Genomic DNA, 22,102 nt, shown 5'->3' with positions numbered 1-22,102 from the left:
TCACACATTCAGAAATCTACAAGACATTAACCCTCATACACTTTCAGACTCCTTACACTCATCATTATCCCCAATCTCTTCTATTTCCTGAAAGAAAAAAGAAATATTGGGTGGCACTGCCTGCAACGTTAAATTTACCACTGCAGGATGTATAATGACCCGTAGAAGTGCAGGCACAGCACGAAACGGCCGTCGTCTTGGTTCTCCCCTGCTCACAAGAGCTAAGGCTCTAGTAGCTCCGGCCATGGAATTAATATGAATATTTTTTCAATAAAGTTTATATCCTGAGAAGATTGGTGAGTGCCCTCATCTTTTTATCTTCTATTTCCTGTCCTGATCTGGCTGTACTTCACTACAATGACACTCTTAGAAGCACCCTTGATCAAGTAGCTCCCCTCACCCTCAGAACCTCCAAACACAGAGTGAAACAGCCCTGGCTCACATCGCAAACCAGATTTCTCCAGCGATGCTCTAGAAGTGCTGAACGCTTATGGAGGAAAACACGCACACCAGAAGACTTCATCCACTTCAAATTTATATTAAGGACTTATAACTCTGCCCTTCACCTCGCCAAACAGACCTACTTCACCACTCTGATCTCCTCACTATCCAACAACCCCAAGAAACTTTTTAACACCTTCCACTCCCTCCTCAGGCCAAAAGCACAAGACCCTATCACAGACATTTGTGCTGATGACCTGGCCTCCCACTTTATAGAGAAAATACACATTATCCGTCAGGAAATCTGCTCCCAGACACCAAGTGCAATGACTCCCATTCCTCCCTGCATCTCCCCTGGCTCACTCTCCACTTTCGATCCCATCACAGAAGAAGAAGTCTCCAAGCTCCTCTCCTCTTCTCATCCGACTACATGCACCACCGACCCCATTCCCTCTCATCTCCTCCAGTCTCTCTCTCCAGTCATCACAACTCACCTAACTACAATTTTTAATCTCTCCCTTTCCTCTGGCATTTTTCCCTCCTCCTTCAAACACTCTATCATTACTCCATTACTAAAAAAACAAACCCTTGACCCATCATGCACAAACAACTACAGACCGGTCTCCAATCTCCCCTTCATCTCAAAACTCCTGGAGTGCCTAGTCTACTCCCGTCTTACCCGTTACCTCTCCACTCATTCCCTCCTAGACCCTTCACAGTCCGGGTTCCGCCCCCTACATTCGACAGAAACTGCACTCATCAAGGTGACCAATGACCTTCTGACAGCAAAATGTAACGGTGACCACTCGCTGCTCATTCTCCTCGATCTTTCTGCAGCTTTCGACACTGTTGACCACCCTCTCCTACTCTCTAGGCTCCAGTCACTAGGCATCAAGGACACTGCTCTCTCCTGGTTCTCTTCCTATCTTTCTGAACGCTCCTTCAGTGTTCTGTTCTCCGGCTCCACTTCATCTCCTCTTCCTCTCACTGTCGGGGTACCTCAGGGCTCAGTCCTTGGCCCCCTTCTCTTCTCCCTCTACACGGCCCCAATTGGACAGACCATCAGCAGATTTGGCTTTCAGTACCATCTTTATGCTGATGACACACAACTATACACGTCATCCCCTGACCTTACCCCCGCTGTACTTCAGAACGCCACTGACTGTCTGTCCGCAGTCTCTGACATAATGTCCGCTCTCTACCTGAAACTCAACCTCTCCAAAACTGAACTTCTTCTTCTCCTGCCTTCTACTAACCTCCCTAAATCTGGCATTTCCCTCTCCGTGGGTGGCACCATAATAACACCCCGGCAGCAGGCACGCTGTCTGGGTGTTATGTTTGACTTCGATCTCTCCTTCACCTCCCACATACAATCTTTTGCCCGCTCGTGCCGCTTACACCTAAAGAACATCTCTAGAATCCGCCCTTTTCTCACCATGGAGACAACAAAAACTCTCACTGTCGCCCTAATCCACTCCCGTCTGGACTACTGCAACTCTCTATTAATTGGCCTCCCCCTCACGCGACTTTCCCCTCTCCAGTCTATCCTTAATGCAGCAGCCAGGGTCATCCATCTGGCTAATCGTTACTCGGACGTGTCAGCTCTTCGCCAGTCATTACACTGGCTGCCCATTCATTACAGGATACAATTCAAAGTACTTGTTCTCACCCACAAAGCTCTCCACAGTGCAGCACCGCCTTACATCTCCTCCCTTTTTTCTCTCTATCGGCCTAGCCGACCGCTGCGCTCTGCAAACGACTTTCGACTAACCTCTGCACTAATCCGTACCTCACACTCCCAACTCCAAGACTTCTCCCGTGCTGCACCAATCCTCTGGAATGCTCTACCCCAAGATATTAGAACCATCCACAACTTGCATAGTTTTAGGCGCTCCCTCAAAACACATTTGTTCAGAGCGGCCTATCACGTTCCCTAATCAAACTCATTTTATGTTTGTGTGTGTGTAGCCCATTCACTATCTCCATCTACCCCCCACTCCCTGAAGATGGCTGGACCATCATTGTAAATACATCATTGTAAATACACACCTGTACTTTGTATCTCCCCACCTTTACTGTAGATTGTAAGCTCTCACAAGCAGGGTCGTCGTATTTTGTTTTATTCTGCTTTATTACTGTATTGTTAACATTGTTACCTATGACTGTTGTGTTTGAAACTGTTAAACTGTAAAGCGCTGCGGAATATGTTGGCACTATATAAATAAAGATTATTATTATTATTATTATTACCACTCTTGCATTGGCTATCAACTCGGTCGCCCCTCTCATGCATAGCAGAGTGCAACAAATCAGTAGACAATCCTGGCACAACAACATCACTATAAAGCTTCGGCAAGTATTCAGAATTGCCGAGCGGCATTGTAAGGAAACCCATTCACAAGACGACTTCACCGCATTCAAACAAGCAACACTCGCATTCAAATCAGCCCTCACCTCTGTTAAACAGACCTACTTTACATCCCTCGTATATTCCTTATCCTACAACCCTAAACAGTTATTCAACACTTTTAACTCCCTCCTCTGCCCACCACTGCCCCCTTGGCTTCCCTAATCGCTGCAGAGGACTTTGCCATGCACTTAAAAAATAAGATAGACCAAACAAGGCAAGTTTTTATTGTATAACCACCACAAAACCTTTGTATACCAGACCAATGCCCTAACCCCATTGTTTCCCTCTCCAAAAACACTGAAGGAGAGCTTACTTATCTCCTCTCCAACTTACACCTCACCACTTGTGCACTTGACTCTATCCCATCCCACCTCCTACCCAACCTCACCACAACAACAACTATTCCATCCCCAACCCGTCTCTTCAACCTATTACTAAGTTATGGTTCCTTCACCACAATTATCCCACCCCTAACCCATCCCTTTAACCTATCACTAACTTCTGGTACCTTCACCTCTGCTTTCAAACATGCCACAATCACACCTATCCTTAAAAAGCCATCCCTTGACCAGAGCGCTATGTTCAGCTATCACCCAATATCATTGCTCCCTCCTTATGTGCCTGTATGCCTTGTTTTTTTTTGCTCGTTTAATTGTATTTGTCTATATTTGCCCCCTTTTCACATGTAAAGCGCCATAGAATAAATGGCGCTATAAAAATAAATAATAATAATAATTGCTCCCATTTGTTTCCGAACTCCATGAGCAGCACGTCCACACTAAACTTTCCTCTCACTTTGCATCTAACTAGCTCTTTGCTAACCTACAATCTGGCTTCTGTATCCACCATTCCACTGAAACTGCCTTGACAAAACTTATTAAGGACTTACAGCCAAAGCTAACAGACAATTCTCTATACTCCTCCTTCTAGACCTGCCCTCTGCGTTTGACACAGTTGACCACTGCCTCCTACTACAGATCCTCTCTTCCTTTGGAGTCAAAGACCTTGCCCTATCCTAGAACTCCCCATACCTTAATATCTGCACATTTATTGTTTCCTATTCCCACACTACCTCCTCATCTTGCCCTCTCTCTGTTGGTGTCCCTCAAGACTCTGTACTAGGACCCCTATTCTTCTCCATCTATACCCTTGGCCTGGGACAACTCATAAAGTCCTATGGCTTCCAGTATCAGGTTTATGCTGATGACACTCAGATTTACCTCTCTGGCCTTGATGTCACCTTTCTGCTGTCCAGAATCCCAGAGTGTTTATCAGACATATCCTCCTCCTTTTTCTCTCGCTTCCTCAAGCTCAATATGGGCAAATGTAAACTAATCATTTTCCCTCCATCTCACATATCTTCCCTACGTGATCTATCTATCACAATAAATGACATCACACTGTCCCCTGTCCCAGAAATCTGCTGCCTCAGAGTAACCCTTGACTCTGCCCTGTCTCAAACTGCACATTCAAGCTCTTGCCACCCCCTGTTGCCTCCAGCTCAAAAATATTTCCAGAATCCATCCTTTTCTCACCCCTCACTCTACCAAATGCTTGTGCATGCCCTAATCATCTCCCGCCTCGACTACTGCAACATCCTCCTCTGTGACCTACCTAACACTCTTGCACCTCTCCAGTCAGTCCCTAACGCTGCTAACCAACGAATTAATCTCTTTTTCGCTAAACTCACGCTTACTTCCTTTGCAAATCCTTTCCCTGGCTCCCAAACTCAGAAAATGCAGAGAACCAGCTGATGGAACTGGAACCCGGATGGCTACCCGAAGGTCCAAGAGCCAATGGAACAACCGAGGACCAGCTGACGGTACTGGAACCCGGTTACTAAGCAGGAGGTACCCATGCCAGAAAGCACTACCAAGGACCACCTGACATTGGTGGAACTTGGATACCTTGAAGGAGGCACCTAAGCCAAAGACTCTGCCCGTAACCAGCTGACGGTACTGGAACCAGGGGGACCTATTCAAGATTGTCTTCCTAAGAACCAGCTAATGGTGCTGGAACTCAGATAGGCAGAAGGTCCACAGGAAAAACAAAAGTTGCTAGGCCGTGAGCCGGCTGTGGTTACCGAAAATCCACAGTCCTACAGGGGGAGTTTGTCCTATTGGCACTACTGAACCAGCCTTGATTGCCAGTTCCCGCAGCCCACATAGGAAGCACCTAAACTGCAGGCACCATGGAGTCGGCTAACCTGACCTCAACCCGACAGGACAACGTATTGGAGGCCAAGTGACCTTGACACTACCCGGAAACAGCTGGCATGCTGTAAACGGGCTGGGCAGGAGGGATTACCTGTGCCAAAGATACTTTTGAGCAGCAACTAGCGGTGTTGGAGCCCAGGAACAGCAGGAGGGGCAGGGTAGAGTTATTGCCACAACACAGCAGGGGCGCAGCTGGCGTTACTGAACCCCACTAACACAGGAGCTAGTGTTTTTTTTCTGTGCAGACAGCACTTCCCAGCAGCAACTAGCGGTGTTAGAGCCCATGGACAGCAGGAGGAGCAGAGTGTAGGCCGAAGCCTGCAATCAAGGCAATTTTATATCTGTTGTTGTGTCAGCGTGGCGGTCGCAGGACACATTGCTGGATACACAGCTGGGGATCAGCTGACTTTACTGAAACCCAATAACAGAGGAGCAACTGTTGACTGTGCAAACAGCACTTCCGGGCAGCAACTAGCGGTGTTGGAGCCCAGGGTCAGCAGAAGGAGCAGAGGGTAGGCCGAAGCCTGCACTCGAGGCAGTTTAATATCTGTTGTTGTGTCAGCGTGGCGGTCACAAGACACATTGCCGGATACACAGCTGGGGATCAGCTGACGTTACTGAAACTCAATAATGCGGCAGCAAGTGTTGACTGTGCAAACAGCACTTCTGAGCAGTAACTAGCAGTGTTGGGGCCCAGGGTCAGCAGGAGGAGCACAGTGTAGGCCGAAGCCTGCACTCGAGGCAGTTTAATATCTGTTGTTGTGTCAGCGTGGCAGTCGCAGGACACATTGCCGGATACACTGCTGGAGATCAGCTGATGTTACTTAAACCCAATAACAGAGGAGCAACTGTTGACTGTGCAAACAGCACTTCCGGGCAGCAACTAGCGGTGTTGGAGCCCAGGGTCAGCAGGAGGAGCAGATTGCAGGCTGAAGCCTGCACTCGAGGCAGTTTAATATCTGTTGTTGTGTCAGCGTGGCGGTCGCAGGATACATTGCCGGATACACAGATGGGGATCAGCTGACGTTACTGAAACCCAAAAACAGAGGAGCAACTGTTGACTGTGCAAACAGCACTTCCGAGCAGCAACTAGCGGTGTTGGATCCCAGGGTCAGAAGGAGGAGCAGAGTGTAGGCTGAATCCTGCACTCAGGGAAGTTTAATCTGTTGTTGTGTCAGCGTGGCGGTCGCAGGACACATTGCCGGATACACAGCTGGGGTTCAGCTAACGTTACTGAAACCCAATAACACGGCAGCAAGTGTTGACTGTGCAAACAGCACTTCCGAGCAGCAACTAGCGGTGTTGGAGCCCAGGGTCAACAGGAGGAGCAGAGTGTAGGCTGAAGCCTGCACTCGAGGCAGTTTAATATCTGTTGTTGTGTCAGCGTGGTGGTCGCAGGACACATTGCCGGATACACTGCTGGGGATCAGCTGACGTTACTGAAACCCAATAACAGAGGAGCAACTGTTGACTGTGCAAACAGCACTTCCCGAGCAGCAACTAGCGGTGTTGGATCCCAGGGTCAGAAGGAGGAGCAGAGTGTAGGCCGAAGCCTGCACTCGAGGCAGTTTAATATCTGTTGTTGTGTCAGCATGGCGGTCGCAGGACACATTGATGGATACACAGCTGGGGATCAGCTGACGTTACTGAAACCCAATAACACGGCAGCAAGTGTTGACTGTGCAAACAGCACTTCTGAGCAGCAACTAGCGGTGTTGGAGCCCAGGGTCAGCAGGAGAAGCAGAGTGTAGGCCGAAGCCTGCACTCGAGTCAGTTTAATATCTGTTGTTGTGTCAGCGTGGCGGTCGCAGGACACATTGATGGATACACAGCTGGGGATCAGCTGACGTTACTGAAACCCAATAACACGGCAGCAAGTGCTGACTGTGCAAACAGCACTTCCGAGCAGCAACTAGCGGTGTGGAAGCCCAGGGTCAGCAGGAGGAGCAGAGTGTAGGCTGAGGCCGAATTGGAGCAAATTGAAAGGGAACTTTTAAACCCCCAAGGCGTTAGTAACTGAAAGAGCCACCTTGTGCAGCAGTAATGCTGCACAAGGAAAAGTTGGCTTTTTTAATTATGCTCCTTGCACACGCTGAACGAAACACTTATCAAATTTTGCCCCTCATACCGTGAAACCGTCACGGAGGCGGGACTTTCCTTCTTAATGAGAGGCAGCACAGCTGTCAAAAATACCCCCTTGGCGCTGGGCACAGCCTCCTGAGCGTTGCTTTTTTTGTGTACCGGAGTCTACGCTGTTATGTTATCCCTTGACCATGCGCTGTTAGCGCTGCCCGTCTTCTGACATAATTTGATGTCAGCCTGTGCGGTCGCGCTGCCCATGAATCCCAGCCCCGCAGTGTCTTCTGATTTATTCACACTGCGGGGCTGGGATTCATGGCCTTGCACAGTAAATATGTTCGCCTCTCACTCATGTCCTTACACCTGCTTCAGACTGTGTGGCGTCAGCTGATCCCTAATCACATGCCACGGCCGTGAAGCCACATAGTCTGAAGAAGGTGGAAGGAGATAAGTGAGAGGCGAAGATATGCACAGCGTATGCCCATGAATCCCAGCCCCGCAGTGTCTTCTGATTTAGTCACACTGCGAGGCTAGGATTCATGGCCTTGCACAGTAAATATGTTCTCCTCTCACTCATGTCCTTACACCTGCTTCAGACTGTGCGGCGTCAGCTGATCCCTAATCACATGCCACGGCCGTGAAGCCGCACAGTCTGAAGAAGGCGGAAGGAGATAAGTGAGAGGCGAAGATATGCACAGCGTATGCCAATGAATCCCAGCCCCGCAGTGTCTTCTGATTTAGTCACACTGCGGGGCTAGGATTCATGGCCTTGCGCAGTAAATATGTTCCCCTCCCACTCATGTCCTTACGCCTGCTTCAGACTGTGCAGCATCAGCTGATCCCTAATCACATGCCACGGCCGTGAAGCCGCACAGTCTGAAGAAGGCGGAAGGAGCTGAGTGAGAGGCGAAGATATGCACAGCGCATGCTCATGAATCCCAGCCCCACAGTGTCTTTTGATTTAGTCACACTGCGGGGCTGGGATTCATGGCCTTGCACAGTAAATATGTTCGCCTCTCACTCACGTCTTTTTGCCTGCTTCAGACTGTGCGGCGTCAGCTGATCCCTAATCACATGCCATGGCCGTGAAGCTGCAAAGTCTGAAGAAGGCGGAAGGAGATGAGTGAGAGGCGTAGATATGCACAGCGCATGCCCATGAATCCCAGCCCCGCAGTGTCTTCTGATTTACTCACACTGCGGGGCTGGGATTCATGGCCTTGCGCAGTAAATATGTTCGCCTCTCAATCATGTCCTTACCCCTGCTTCAGACTGTGCGGCGTCAGCTGATCCCTAATTACATGCCACAGCCGTGAAGCTGCACAGTCTGAAGAAGGCGGAAGGAGATGAGTGAGATGCTATGATATGCACTGCGCATGCCCATCAATCACAGCCCCACAGTGAGAATAAATAAGACATTGCGGGGCGTGATCTCGGGCAGGGCGGCCAAAGCCTGACAACAAATGATGTCAGAATACGGGCAGCGCTAACTGCGCATGGCCAAGGGATAACATAACAGCGCAGGCTCAGGGACAGATTCAAACAACGCTGAGGAGGCGGCGCACGGCGACAAGGGGGTTGCTGCGTGTCATTACGAAGGAAAGTCACACCTCCAGGACGGTTTAACGGTCTCATGGGACACCTTTTATAAGTGTTTAGTTCTGCGTGTGCAAGGTGACTAACTAAAACAGCCACCTTGTCACCTTGTCCAAATGTAGCATTAGTGCTGCACAAGGTGGCTCTTCAAGTTACAAACGCCTGGGGGGATAGGTTCCATTTAATTTCTGTTGTTGTGTCAGCGTGGAGGTCGCAGGACACATTGCCGGATACACAGCAGGGGAGCAGCTGACGTTAGTGAACCCCACTAACACAGGAGCAAGTGTTTTTCTCTGTGCAAACAGCACTTGCAGGAAGCAACTGGCGGTGTTGGAACCCAGGGACAGCAGGAGGAGCAGAGTGTAGGCCGAAGCCTGAACTCGAGGCAGTTTAATATCTGATGGAGTGTCAGCGTGGCGGTCGCAGGACGCATTGCCGGATACACAGCAGGGGAGCAGCTGGCATTACTGAACCCCACTAACACTGGAGCTTGTGTTTTTTCTGTGCAGACAGCACTTCTGGGAAGCAACTGGCGGTGTTGGAACCCAGGAACAGCAGGAGGAGCAGACTTGAGTGATTGCCGCACACACAGCGGGGGAGCAGCTGGCGTTACTGAACCCCACTAACACTGGAGCTTGTGTTTTTCTCTGTGCAGACAGCACTTCCTGGAAGCAACTGGCAGTGTTGGAACCCAGGGACAGCAGGAGGAGCAGACTTGAGTGATTGCCGCACACACAGCGGGGGAGCAGCTGGCGTTACTGAACCCTACTAACACTGGAGCTTGTGTTTTTCTCTGTGCAGACAGCACTTCCGGGAATTTATCAACTATATCCATAAAGGTGCAATTGCCAAGGATAATGAGTGATATAGGCTCAAAAGTGATTTTTAAAAGAATTTTTATTACAAAAAAATATTGGATAAAAACCTAATTATTGAACAGGGCTGAAAAACCTCCATAGGGAGGGACAATAGATTCAGACACGGTGGTAAGTGTAAAAGGTATACACATGTGCTCACTCATAACGATATATATCACCAAAAAGATGGAAATAAGCGGATATATTGGTAAGTTAACATATAAGAATATTGCATTTATCAAAATTGGCCACTATGACACAACTGACATTCCTGTCTAAAATATCCAAGGAAACAGCAAATATGCTTATGCGAGCCAAGGAAATCCTTAACTGGCACAAAGGAAAATGTAAAAGTACCTAAATATGCACTTATAACAGCAAAATAATATCAAACAAGGTATAAAGACTAATAGTCCTACCTAAATAGGTGAAAAGGTAGCTGTATATACTAATAATGTGAGGCCGGTATAATCCAATACAATGCTAGGTATAAAGATACTGCCGAAATCGGCTAATGCACAAGGTAGCAGTCTCCCATAATAAAGGTGCTCGCTATGTGGTAGAGATAATAACCGTACTAGTGCCAGTAAGTAAAAGTATATTATGTCTGTATAAGAGCTTACCACCAAGGTGTACTGTGTCTGACGTCCTCCCTCCCGCCCGACGGGCACCGTTTCGCTGATCGCTTCTTCCGGGGGCGTGTGAAGCAAAGTGAATCAGCGAAACGGTGCCCGTCAAGATCCGGATAGTCCCTCAAAAAACTCTGCACGACCAAGTTGAGCACATGTGCCAGACATGGAATGTGAGTGAGGTTGCCTAGGCCCAGAGCTGCCACAAGATTTCGGCCATTGTCACAAACTACCATGCCTGGCTGGAGATTCGCTGGCACAAACCACACGTCGCTTTCCTGCTTGATGGCATTCCAGAGCTCCTGTGCTGTGTGGCTTCGATTCTCCAAAGAAATTAATTTCAATACGGTCTGTTGACGTTTTGCCACAGCTGTGCTCATATCGGTCGTAACAGGTAAACGTTCACGGGACCATGTGGAGATGGACTGTGACGGCTCCTGCAGTGATGATTCTGAGGAACTTGAGTATGAGGAGGAGTCAATGCGTACAGACTGGATTCCTGCAATCGTTGGAGTTGGCAGAACACGTCCTGCGCCACTCGCACGATCTGTACCCGGCTCAACAACATTAACCCAATGGGCAGTGAACGAAAGGTATCGCCCCTGTCCATGGTGACTGGTCCACGCATCAGTGGTGAGGTGGACCTTGCTACTGACGGCGTTCAGTAGCGCGTGTGTTATGTGTCCCTCCACATGCTTGTGCAGGGCAGGGACGGCTTGCCTGCTGAAATAAAAGTGGCTGGGCACATTGTGTTGTGGGACTGCCAATGCCATCAAGTTACGGAAGGTGTCAGTCTCCACCAGCCTGAATGACAGCATTTCAAGGGACAGTAGTTTTGCAATGCCAGCATTCAGATCCTGTGTTCGGGGGTGGTTTGCCGAGAATGGCCGCCTTTTCTCCCGTGCCTGTGCTACCGATGGCTGTAGACTGGGCTGGGAGTGTGAGGATGACTGGGAACGTGGTGCTGTGGGAGGAATTACAATGGGTTTCTGGACAACAGTGCCAAAGGTTCTTCCTTGGCGATCTTGTGAGGAAGCCAAACCAGCTGTGTGTGAGCTGGAGGAAGAGGAAACAACACGAGCTGAAGAGGTGGTAGGTGCCGCTGTAGGTTGGCCTCGGTCTTCAGTGTTTTTTTGCAACTCCACCGCGTGCTTGGTCCGCATGTTTCCACATATTTGTAGTTTTGAGGTTGCTGACACTTTTCCCTCTTTTGACTTTCTGATGACACACCTTGCATTTGACAAAGCAAATGTCATCTGCAACTGTGTCAAAAAAGGACCAGTCATGGGAGCACCCGTTTTGGCTTTTGGAAGAGGCATGCACCTAACGGCTGTGCCGAAGTGGAGGCTACAGGCACTGCAGTCTTCCCCCTCCCTCTCCTTCTTTGGGCCGTTCGGGGAATCTCTTCCTCAGAGCTTCTCCCACCACCTTCCTGTACCTCACGCCATGATGGGTCAAGGACCTCATCATCTACACTACCCTCTTCCACCAACTGCTTCTCCTGGGTAGTCTCAGCAGCACAGTACGCACCGGAAAGTGGCACCTGAGTCTCATCATCAGATGCATACTGAGGTGTGCTGACCGGAGGCACTGGCCCGCCCGTCTCTTCAGAGTCAGAGAGAAATAGCTCTTGGGCATCACTGCATACTGCCTCTTCTTCCATTTCTCCAATGCTGCTTGGCTGGCCCCCTCTTTCCAAGCTAAGAGATTCAGAGAACAGAAGTAGTGATGGCTCCTGTCCTGGGCTCTCTGACTGCCTGGGCAATTTGGCAGGTGGTGAAGAGACAGATGGGTGCTCTTCAGTGCTCTGTGCTCTGTGCCTGAGAGGATGTGGCACTAATTGAAGTCGATGCGTTAGCTGCCATCCATCCGACAACGGCTTCAATTTGTTCATCCCGCAGCAGCGGGGCACGGCGAGCTCCTACAAAGCTGCGCATGAAGGACTGTTCAGTTATGATCCTAGTGGCAAGGATCGCAAGTAGGACTAGCTAAGTAACTAAACCGACTACAAACTCTGGGGAAGTGGTAACTGAATTGACCGCAACCTGATCCTATCCGCAAACAACTATAGGCAGCCGTGGAACGTTACCTGAAAATCCTAGACGTCTCTTCACGGCCTGAGAAACTGACTATTCCTAGAGGGAACGAAAGTCCTCACTTGCCTCAGTGAAATGACCCCAAAGATATAGAATAGCCCCCCACAAATATTAACGGTGAGTTAAGGGGAAAGCACAAACGCAGAGATGAAATTAGATTTAGCAAATGAGGCCCGCTAACACTAGAAAGCAGAAAATAGAAAGGGAACTGTGCGGTCAATTAAAAACCCTATTCAAAACATCCACGCAGAGATCGCTCGAGCCCCCGCACCAACTAACGGTGCGGGGGAAGCAACTCTGTACCCCAGAGCAAACCAGCAGAAGAAATCACATATTAGCAAGCTGGACTAAACTCATCATACACAGAAATCATATTGCAGACTGATGAGCAAAAAATAATTAAACAAAACTTAGCTTCTCCTGAAGAGACTGAAATCGAAGATAATCAGGAGTAATCAGAATAGCACTGAGTACATTGACAGCCGGCAACAAGTGGAAGTGAAACAGAGCTAAATAGGAAACTCCCAAGTGAATAACGAGGCAGCTGATCAGCCACAGACCCGCAGGATAACAAACAAAGCCACCAGGGGGAGCCCAAAACAAAAGTCACACAATACCACCTGTGACCACAAGAGGGAGCCTGAAAACAGAGTTCACAACACTGTTCCCTGCTAAAACTGGGGGATGATGATTCACCGGTGCCCACAGCAGGCACAGAACCCCCACGTCCTCTCCCTGCTTTATGCCCATGCCCACATGCCTTACTCCCTGCCTTCTTCATCTTGGTAGACTGATAAAGATAGGCAGAAAAGTACTAAGGGTTTAGTGTGCTTATTCCTGAACAGCTGCTAACAGGTATAAGGAACACTAATTTTATCAAGTGTGGACTAGACTTTAATATGAGCTAATGTGGCCTACACAACTCTAAAGTGGAGTGTTTGGTGAACTTTATAAACTTTTTGTTTTTTCCGCAGAACAGACTACAGAGCGAGCTGCACTCACACACAGACCATGCAGACAGCCTTAAACGGTGCTGCAAGTCCAAAAAAAGCTCCTCTATGTAATCCTATATAGCGTTTTTCCACAATCTAGCAGGAAACAGATGGAAAGCCACTAATAGGATAAATTTGACACAATGTGCAGCAGGCTGCACTAATTGCTAAAAAGGACAATGGAACGGTATGAGGCAGTGACGCACCCTGAGCTGACTACAACCAGCTGTGGTGGCAGAACAGACTACAGAGTGAGCTGCACTCACATGGAGACCGTGCAGACAGCCGTAAACGGCGCTGCAAGGCCAAAAAAAGCTCCTCTATGTAACCTATATAGTGTTTTTCCACAATTTAGCAGGAAGCAGATTGAAAGCCACTAATAGGATAAATTTGAAAAAAATGTGCAGCAGGCTGCACTTAATTGCTAAAAAGGACAATGGAACGGTATGAGGCAGTGACGCACCCTGAGCTGACTACAACCAGCTGTGGTGGCAGAACAGACTACAGAGCAAGCTGCACTCACACACAGACCATGCAGACAGCCGTAAACAGCGCTGCAAGTCCAAGAAAAGCTCCTCTATGTAATCCTATATAGTGTTTTTTCACAATCTAGCAGGATATGGATGGAAAGCCACTAATAGGATACATTTGAAAAAAATGTGCTGCAGGCTGCACTATTTGAATAACGGACACTGGAACATAACATTATGGACATTAAATTACTTACGTTAAAAGGTAGCTTCAAATCTAAGAGAGACAGAAGAATATGGGAATATAAACTGATGACGACCTTTGACAGTCTTAGTGCAGGAATGAATGTGTCGCATGGATTTATGTCTTTTTACATCAACTAAGGAACTTGCCCCTCAGACTATGAGGGGTCATAACAACAGAACCAGACCCCAATCAGAGGACAATAAAACATTCCTTATCTAAGAACTGGTCCAATATTTATGGACATAACTGTTTATCACTCATGGTATTTCTGCTTCATGTCACCTGTCTTATCCATGGTTTTTTTTTCTGTGCTATGTTGTGCATAAATATGTGATTCTTAAGAATTTCTTTTAGTCTTTGCCTGATGAAGAGACCTGTGTAGTCTCGAAAGCTTGCAATTTGTTACCATCTTTTCAGTTAGCCATTAAAAGGTATCAACCACTGAGGACTCTCAATTCTTAATATTTTTCTATCTACTGGCTAACACAGTACCAAGATATATATCTTTCCTGTATCTACTGTAAGTGATATTTCTATTTTGATGCAACCCCTTCTCATATTAGGCACCATGGAATCAATGGTGCTATATAAATAAATAACAATAGCAATACTGCAGTGTAAGAAGTCCTGTAATAGTAACACTTAAAAGCTCTTATAGCAGTGAAATATTATACAGCATTTATACTGCTCCAGTTGAGCATCAAAATTAAAAAGACAGACTTAGTTGGTTTAAAATAGCATTGTTATATTGATACTGCAGAAGTCCATCTGAAGTTGGCAAATTTTACTGCGATAGTAATACTAAAAAGTTTTCTCAATAGGGATATTATCATACATTATTTAAAATGGGCAAGGTGCATGGTAATAATAATAATAATAATATTTTTTATTTATATAGCGCCAACATATTCCGCAGCGCTTTACAACTTATAGAGGGGACTTGTACAGACAATAGACATTACAGCATAACAGAAATCACAGTTCAAAATAGATACCAAGAGGAATGAGGGCCCTGCTCGCAAGCTTACAAACTATGAGGAAAAGGGAAGACACGAGAGGTGGATGGTAACAATTGCTTTAGTTATTTGGACCAGCCATAGTGTAAGGCTCGGGTGTTCATGTAAAGCTGCATGAACCAGTTAACTGCCTAAGTATGTAGCAGTACAGACACAGAGGGCTATTAACTGCATAAAGTGTATGAGAACACGATGCAAGGAACCTGATTATGTGTTTTTTTTTTTTTTTCTATTTTTAATAGGCCACACAGGGATAGTTAGGTTAATGCGTTGAGGCGGTAGGCCAGTCTGAACAAATGCGTTTTTAGGGCACGCTTAAAACTGTGGGGATTGGGGATTAATCGTATTAACCTAGGTAAGGATTGGGGAAGTGGATGTGATGCTCATGGTGAGCGCTGATGCCAAGACCGTGGGCAAGGTGAAATTGTGTCTGCTGTGGGAGCACAACAAACACACACATCATGTAGACCTAGCTTCCTGTCCCACTTTAAAAGGGGTGTGGAACACCACTTTTGAAGTCAGACCAGTGTGAAAAGGTTGTTAGATGGATAGCAGATAATGCTTTCAGTCACTTTTGCCAATACCACCCTGTTTTCTTTAACGGTCCAGTATAAGTAGGTGTGATTCTGGACCACATGCTTCTCACCCTGATCCTCATTCCTCTCTCCATGCCGAGGACCCAGAAACAAGTGATCCCACACTTGACACTCTGAAGAGCTGTTGACATTTCCATTTATAGATTCTGGCCTCTCACCCTGTTTCAAGCAGGTTGCAACCACCAACCACCATCTGTAACCATAACGACTTTGTCCCAGCACAGCGTTTAGTTATCCCTACCCCAGTCCTCGAAAAGCAAGTGTAAATACGCAGCCACCCACCCACAGGCCACAATAATAAATGGCTACATTTCCAGATATCTTGCCCTGGAATTGTTGCCATTTAGGCTTGTGGAGACAGTAGCTTTCCGCAACCTCATTACAGTGGTCGTCTCTCAGTACTCGGTCCCAGCAGCCACTATTTCTCCCGGTGTGCCATCCCCACCTTACACCCACACATGTCCCATAACATCAGCCAAACCCTGACCAATGCTATTACTGGGAATGTCCTCTTAACCACAGACACGTGAACAATTGCTTGAGGCCAGGGATGCTATATTTCCCTGACAGCACACTGAGTGAACATTGTGGAAGCTGGGACCTGGTCGGACTCTGGAACGGAACACGTGCTACCGAAATATCAACATCAGTCGCAAGCTGGAAGCACTGCAGCACTGCCTCGACCAAGCAGCAACAGGCTCTGTTGAAGCTAATCTGCTTAGTTGACAAACTGCACACTGCCCCAGAGTTGTTGAAAGGTCTAACAGACCAGATTGATCTGTGGCTCTCACCCCTGCCGTGAACATACAACCAGGCATAGTTGTGTATGACAATGGCCATAACCGTGTGGCAGCTTTGAAGATTGGCAACCTTGCACATGTACCATGCTTGGCTCACATGCTAAGCTTAGTGGTTCAGCGGTTTCAAAAAATATACCCAGATCTGCCTGTGTTACTTGTGAAAGTACATCATATGTGTGCCCTTTCTGCAATCAGCTACATGAACTGCAGCTCTGGCAATGCTGTAGTGCTGTTTGCAATTTCTAGCTCAAGCTCAGTAGATGCAAAATGCTCCATTATATTCCCCAGCAGGGTTGATGAAATAACAGTCTGTTACATTAAAATATTCACTTTGTTCAGGGCTAATTCAAATAAATTCTGTTATAATAATACCGCTCTTATTTGCACTTCATCTACGGTGTGGTGTGGCTGTAGGGATAGCGTATTACAGGCATCTAGTCAGTGATTATTGCCTTATAAATTCTAAGCCTGCTACTTCTTTTTCCCATGCACTCATTGACCGATTCATGATTTTTTATTGTGATCTGTACTCACAAATTCATTAAAGCTGGCAGTGTTACTTGGTTACTCCAGAGTTTGTTGGTGTCACGTTCAAGAAAAAAAGCTTTTCAAGTCTGATTCAAATCCCTTCTATAATCTATTATAATAAGATTGCTCTTATCAGCAATTTGTCAACAGTAAGGTGTGGCGCAAGGTATAGCATATGACAGGCTCTTATCTGTAAATTAGTCTACATGAGGTGTGGTAGTAGGTATAGCGTATGACAGACATCTAGTCAGGGATTATTGCCTTAGAAATCCTAAGCTTTGCTGCAGCTTTTTACATGTCTGATTTATGCTTTTTATGGTGTTCTGTACTCAGAAATTCATCAAAGCAGGCAAAATTAACTGATTTAATGTGTCCATTCACAGTTTCTCGCTAGCATCTGTATGTAAGAGGTAGTGGTGGGAGACTTTACGCTACTGGAGCTGAAATTACCACTTCTCTACTCTCCGGTGCTTTTTTCCATCTATTTATGAGTGTTCTTGAAGTATGTTTGGGGTAATTGTCCTGCTGGAAGACCCATGACCTAGGATGCACACAAAGCCTTCTGATCCCGGGCACTACATTGCTCCCCAAAATCTTTTGAGAATCTTCACATTTCATGATACCTTCCTCACAGTAAAGGCACCAAGAGTCAGATGCAGTAAAAAAAAAACAACAATATCTTTCAACCTCCAACATATTTGACTGTAACTAATGTTTGTTTGTTTTTTATTTCTAGGCCTCATTCCATTTACAGCAAAACAGTAGAATTATATTCTTTACCAAAAATTCTATCTTGGTCTCATCTGTCTACAAGACACCTGTTGGCCCTCTTACTATAGAAAGGGCCATCTGATGGCCCTCGACAAATAGTGATGGCCTCCTGATGCTCCTAAAAACAAAAATTGTGACTTTCAATGTGTCAGATAATTTCTTAAATGCCACATGGCCAGATAAGGTATTACAATTATAAAATTACAATTCCTGTTGAATTTTTTTTTCACCATTAAAAGCAATGCAAGCATGCAAAAACGCAGCAAAAACACTGCTTCTGAACATAGCCCATTATGTGGAGGACCATTTTTTTTCTCTATTTATTGTACCTTATATATAATTCATTTTTCTGGAAAGAATGCTCCTTAACAATTTATCCAGTCAAATCCATTTTAACTGTGGTTTTGTATGTGTTATTGTCAGTCCGTAAAAGTGGCGTAATACTCTGACAACATTGTTCCCAGCTGCCACATGGGATTCAGAGATGCCTCCAAAGGTCTTCCCTATGCTGTTCGCATGACATTTCAGTGATGTTTCCTTAATTTTCAGCAATTTTTAGACTCCCTCCAGATCTCCGGGTATTGAGTTTCCCATTGACTTCCATTATACTGGTTACTCGGATCAAGCAGCCAGGCATTATGATTTGGTCGACTCAAGTAACGAGTACACGAGCTGGATTACTTTCACTTCATGACTGTCCCATGTCTTGATGCAGTGTTTCCAGGCTCCAAACACTTCCAAGATGTCTCGTACGGTGATCTGGATCCAATCTTACTAACTAAAGCACCCCACAAAACCTGCAAGATTCGAGATATTGTATGTTATGCTTTTAAACATACTGTGTTTGATTTAGGAGAAAAAAAATAAAAAAAAACCAGTACAGATATTATATCATGCATAGTTATTCACTTACATAATTTTTCCTATCAGAAACTGTGAAAATAGAAAATTTAGAGCATCATCGTCTGATGTTGTATTCAGCAGACCTTTCCTAGTTGATGCTGTTACATTGAGATAATGAGTTTTGCTGCCGGGTAATTGATCTCACTGGAGATGGGTTACGTTTCCCATTCAGAAGGTGATCAATTTTTTATTTAGCACAGAGCAGAGAAGTTATTTAGTTCCAGGGCAACAAACTGATTTCAACTCTTCGACGGCGTTAAATTTCCATGCAAGAATCAGACACTATCATTTATTATGATTTCTAAGGGGGGAGATGTATTTGTTATTTGAATATAATTAATATACTTTATTTAAAAAAAACTTTCTTGTTCATACAGTAGATGTAGATGACACACTGTATTAAAAAATGCAATCAAGTTGAAGCCAGCTAGATAGCTACTTAGATAGATAGATGATAGATAATCAATTATCAATCAATTAATCAATCAATCAAATAATATTAAATAATCCTAGCAATACATTGGTTAAGGAGAGCTACCAGAAATACCTCTACATGGTCAGTACATCCCTACTTTACTGAGAAATCAGTATTTGCATTGATATGCAAATGAGATCTGAAGCCACTGTCACTCCAGCTCTATTTCTCACCCAGTGCTGCTTCTTGTTACATGACTTCAGGCAAAGGAGATGTCAGTCAAAAAGGAAGAGGAACCATTGGGCAAGGAATAGAGCTGGAGTGACAGAGGCTTCAGTGCTACAGCCTACTTGGCATTTCAATGTGCAGATCAAATGCTTTTTCCGTAGTAGTATAGTTTGTGCTAAGAAATCCTTTTGACAACTTCCCTTAAAATGTACAAATATCCATTTCAGAAAGGAAGAAGACTGGAACTTTTTTTCCTAAGTCATGTGGCAAGGTTTTCTAAAGGGTCAATACTGACATTTAAGTTTGCACATCTGCATCTTATACACACATACTCAACATCTTCCACATGCTACTTTATTCTCAGACAAGTGTTGGCTTGAGGAGCTAGAGATACAAAAAAAAGTAAACCTTAAAATTACCTATATTTCTGCTTTGAATACTAGTAAAATGAAAAAATAAGTCTGATTGTTAAAGTCACAATTATATACAAATCCAAAATCTAATTTATAGTAATAATTTGTGCAGATTGATCTGCAGAGGATTAACCTTGAGACAAAGTTCTTGAAATTCACAGTTCCTTGTAAATTTGAACACTCTGTGTTTAGGTTTGTGAGAATTTGTCAAAAAAATGCTCAACACCATTTCACTGTTGAAGACTCAGAGAGTGTTCTAATGTCTCCTGGCACGGCCAGATGGGCTTCCCCATAATGCCCTACCACTATCACAATCACATGGTCTAGCACATCAAATCAGAGGGGCTCTCACAGGCAGTATAAAACATGGGGGTTGGCCAAGGTGCAGCATTTTATGTTTGTACAGTTTAGTGATAGAACATCTGAGCGCACAGCTCGTTTTCGGAAAAAGGCTTATCTTGATGATTCACTACTTGTAATTGTCCTGTACTTCTTTAAGTGTTTTAGTTTATTGAAAATGGGAGTGATTGTCTCAGTTTGAATGCTAATCCAAAGATTCAACTGATATATAGGGAAATGTTGTATCTGTGTAAGGAAACAGACATTTTGCCCTGTTCCCTCTTGAAGACATCAATGCTGTGTACAATGCAAAGTGTAATGTGTATAATGGCATGCTTTATTGTGAGGATGATGTGTACTGTGAATTCTGTTGTGGTATAGTGTACTGTTTGCACTGTGCCGGAGGAAGCAACAGACAGGGAGTAGAGTAAGATTGAGTTAAGTGTTGGGACTAGCCCAATGAGGGAAGGGCTATGTAGCAGGATCAGAGAAGACTTCCTAGTAGTGCAGTGTGTTCTTTGGCAAGAAAGAAAGGAGATCGGCACAGAGATAGCGTGATCCTGAGTAAAAGACCGAGACAGAGAGAGAGAACAGTGCCAGTTCTGAGGATTGACTAGAGAGCAGAGTGACAAAACAAGAAGACTCTGGAGAAGGTATACCTAGCAGCATGGCACCAAGTAGCTTGCAGCTCTTAAAGGTAAGGGGCCAGGATGGTATAGAATGTGACAAAGTGAGTGCCCCAGGTGGGAGTTCCCTAAGCGTCAGATTGAAGCTGATTCCAGCCATATTGGCAAACCCACTCCTCTGCAAGGAGATTCAGACGCAGAACTGTGAGAAGAGGAAATGACTTTCACGGACTGTACAGTGGTGTTAAGCTGAATGATGCTGAAGGTAACAAGACCCATGGAGGCAGGAATGTGTGAGACCAAGGAAGTATCAAGACTGTAATGAGATGCTCTGCATTAATGAAGAAAAGTGTTAGAAGTTATTTAGCAAATTGTCTTTTGTTAAGAACTGGTAATCTCATTTCATGAACTAATTAACATCTGATCCTGGCAAAAGAGCTTCATTTGTTATAAGTGGCCTACATGGGCGTACTGCCCTTACAACACAAGTCCACACAGCCAGCCAGGACCCTCACTTTCAGCATGGTTAGATGGGCAAGTTATTTTATTTACATCCTAAAGAAAGATCAGCATCATCCAGAAATTGTCTACCTTATGAAGTGTGTTAGTTGTAAACGTATATTTTTCTTTGCACACTTTGTTCTTGGATAGTCCAATATTCTGACAATATTATGACCACATAACTAGTGTTGAGTGATACCTTCCGATATCCAGAAGTATCGGTATCGGATTAGATCTGCCGATATTCAAAAAATATCGGATATCGCCGATACCGATACCCGATACCAATGCAAGTCAATGGGACAAAAATATCGGAATTAAAATAAATCCTTTCTTTCCTTGTAGGTTTATTCTACATGAAGGAAAACAACTAAGAATAATGTAGGATGTATTAGGGGAGGTGGAGGAGACATTAAAAACATAGAGGTTTAGGCCAATCAAATAAAATAGCAGGAATTATTATTATTTTTTAAGACGTTCGGAGTTACAAAGATATTGACTATGTTAAGTGCGGCGCGCCCCCACACCGCCGCAGGGCCGAGGGGTACCCGGAGCCGGGCCTCCAGTTCTCAGTCTCGGGGTTGTCACGGTGGCTAGACCCGGTCCGTGGCCCTGTCCGTCAGTGGGGGACGTCCGGTGTAATAGGTGGTAGTAATGGTAGCGATGTAGCGGTGCGGTTGTGGGGTGTAAGTCGCAGTAAATAACGAGGACACCAGGTTGCAGTCTCTTTACCTCTTTACTGGAGATCTCTGAGTCCTCAGTCCAGAACATGGTTCACCAGGCTACGCAAGTCCGGCCGGTCCAATGGCACCTCCAGAGTTCTCCTCTCAGGTGGAAATCTGTGCCTTCCTTCTAGCGCTATGTGTTGTAGTCCTTCCCTGCTGTGCTCACGGAAAGTGACCCCACAACGGTTGTGTCTGTTTCTTAAGTTCCCTC

The sequence above is a fragment of the Ranitomeya variabilis genome, chromosome 4, assembly GCF_051348905.1.
Source record: "Ranitomeya variabilis isolate aRanVar5 chromosome 4, aRanVar5.hap1, whole genome shotgun sequence".
Taxonomy (NCBI): domain Eukaryota; kingdom Metazoa; phylum Chordata; class Amphibia; order Anura; family Dendrobatidae; genus Ranitomeya; species Ranitomeya variabilis.
The sequence above is the reverse complement of the archived record's forward strand: the minus strand, read 5'-3'. Positions refer to the sequence as shown.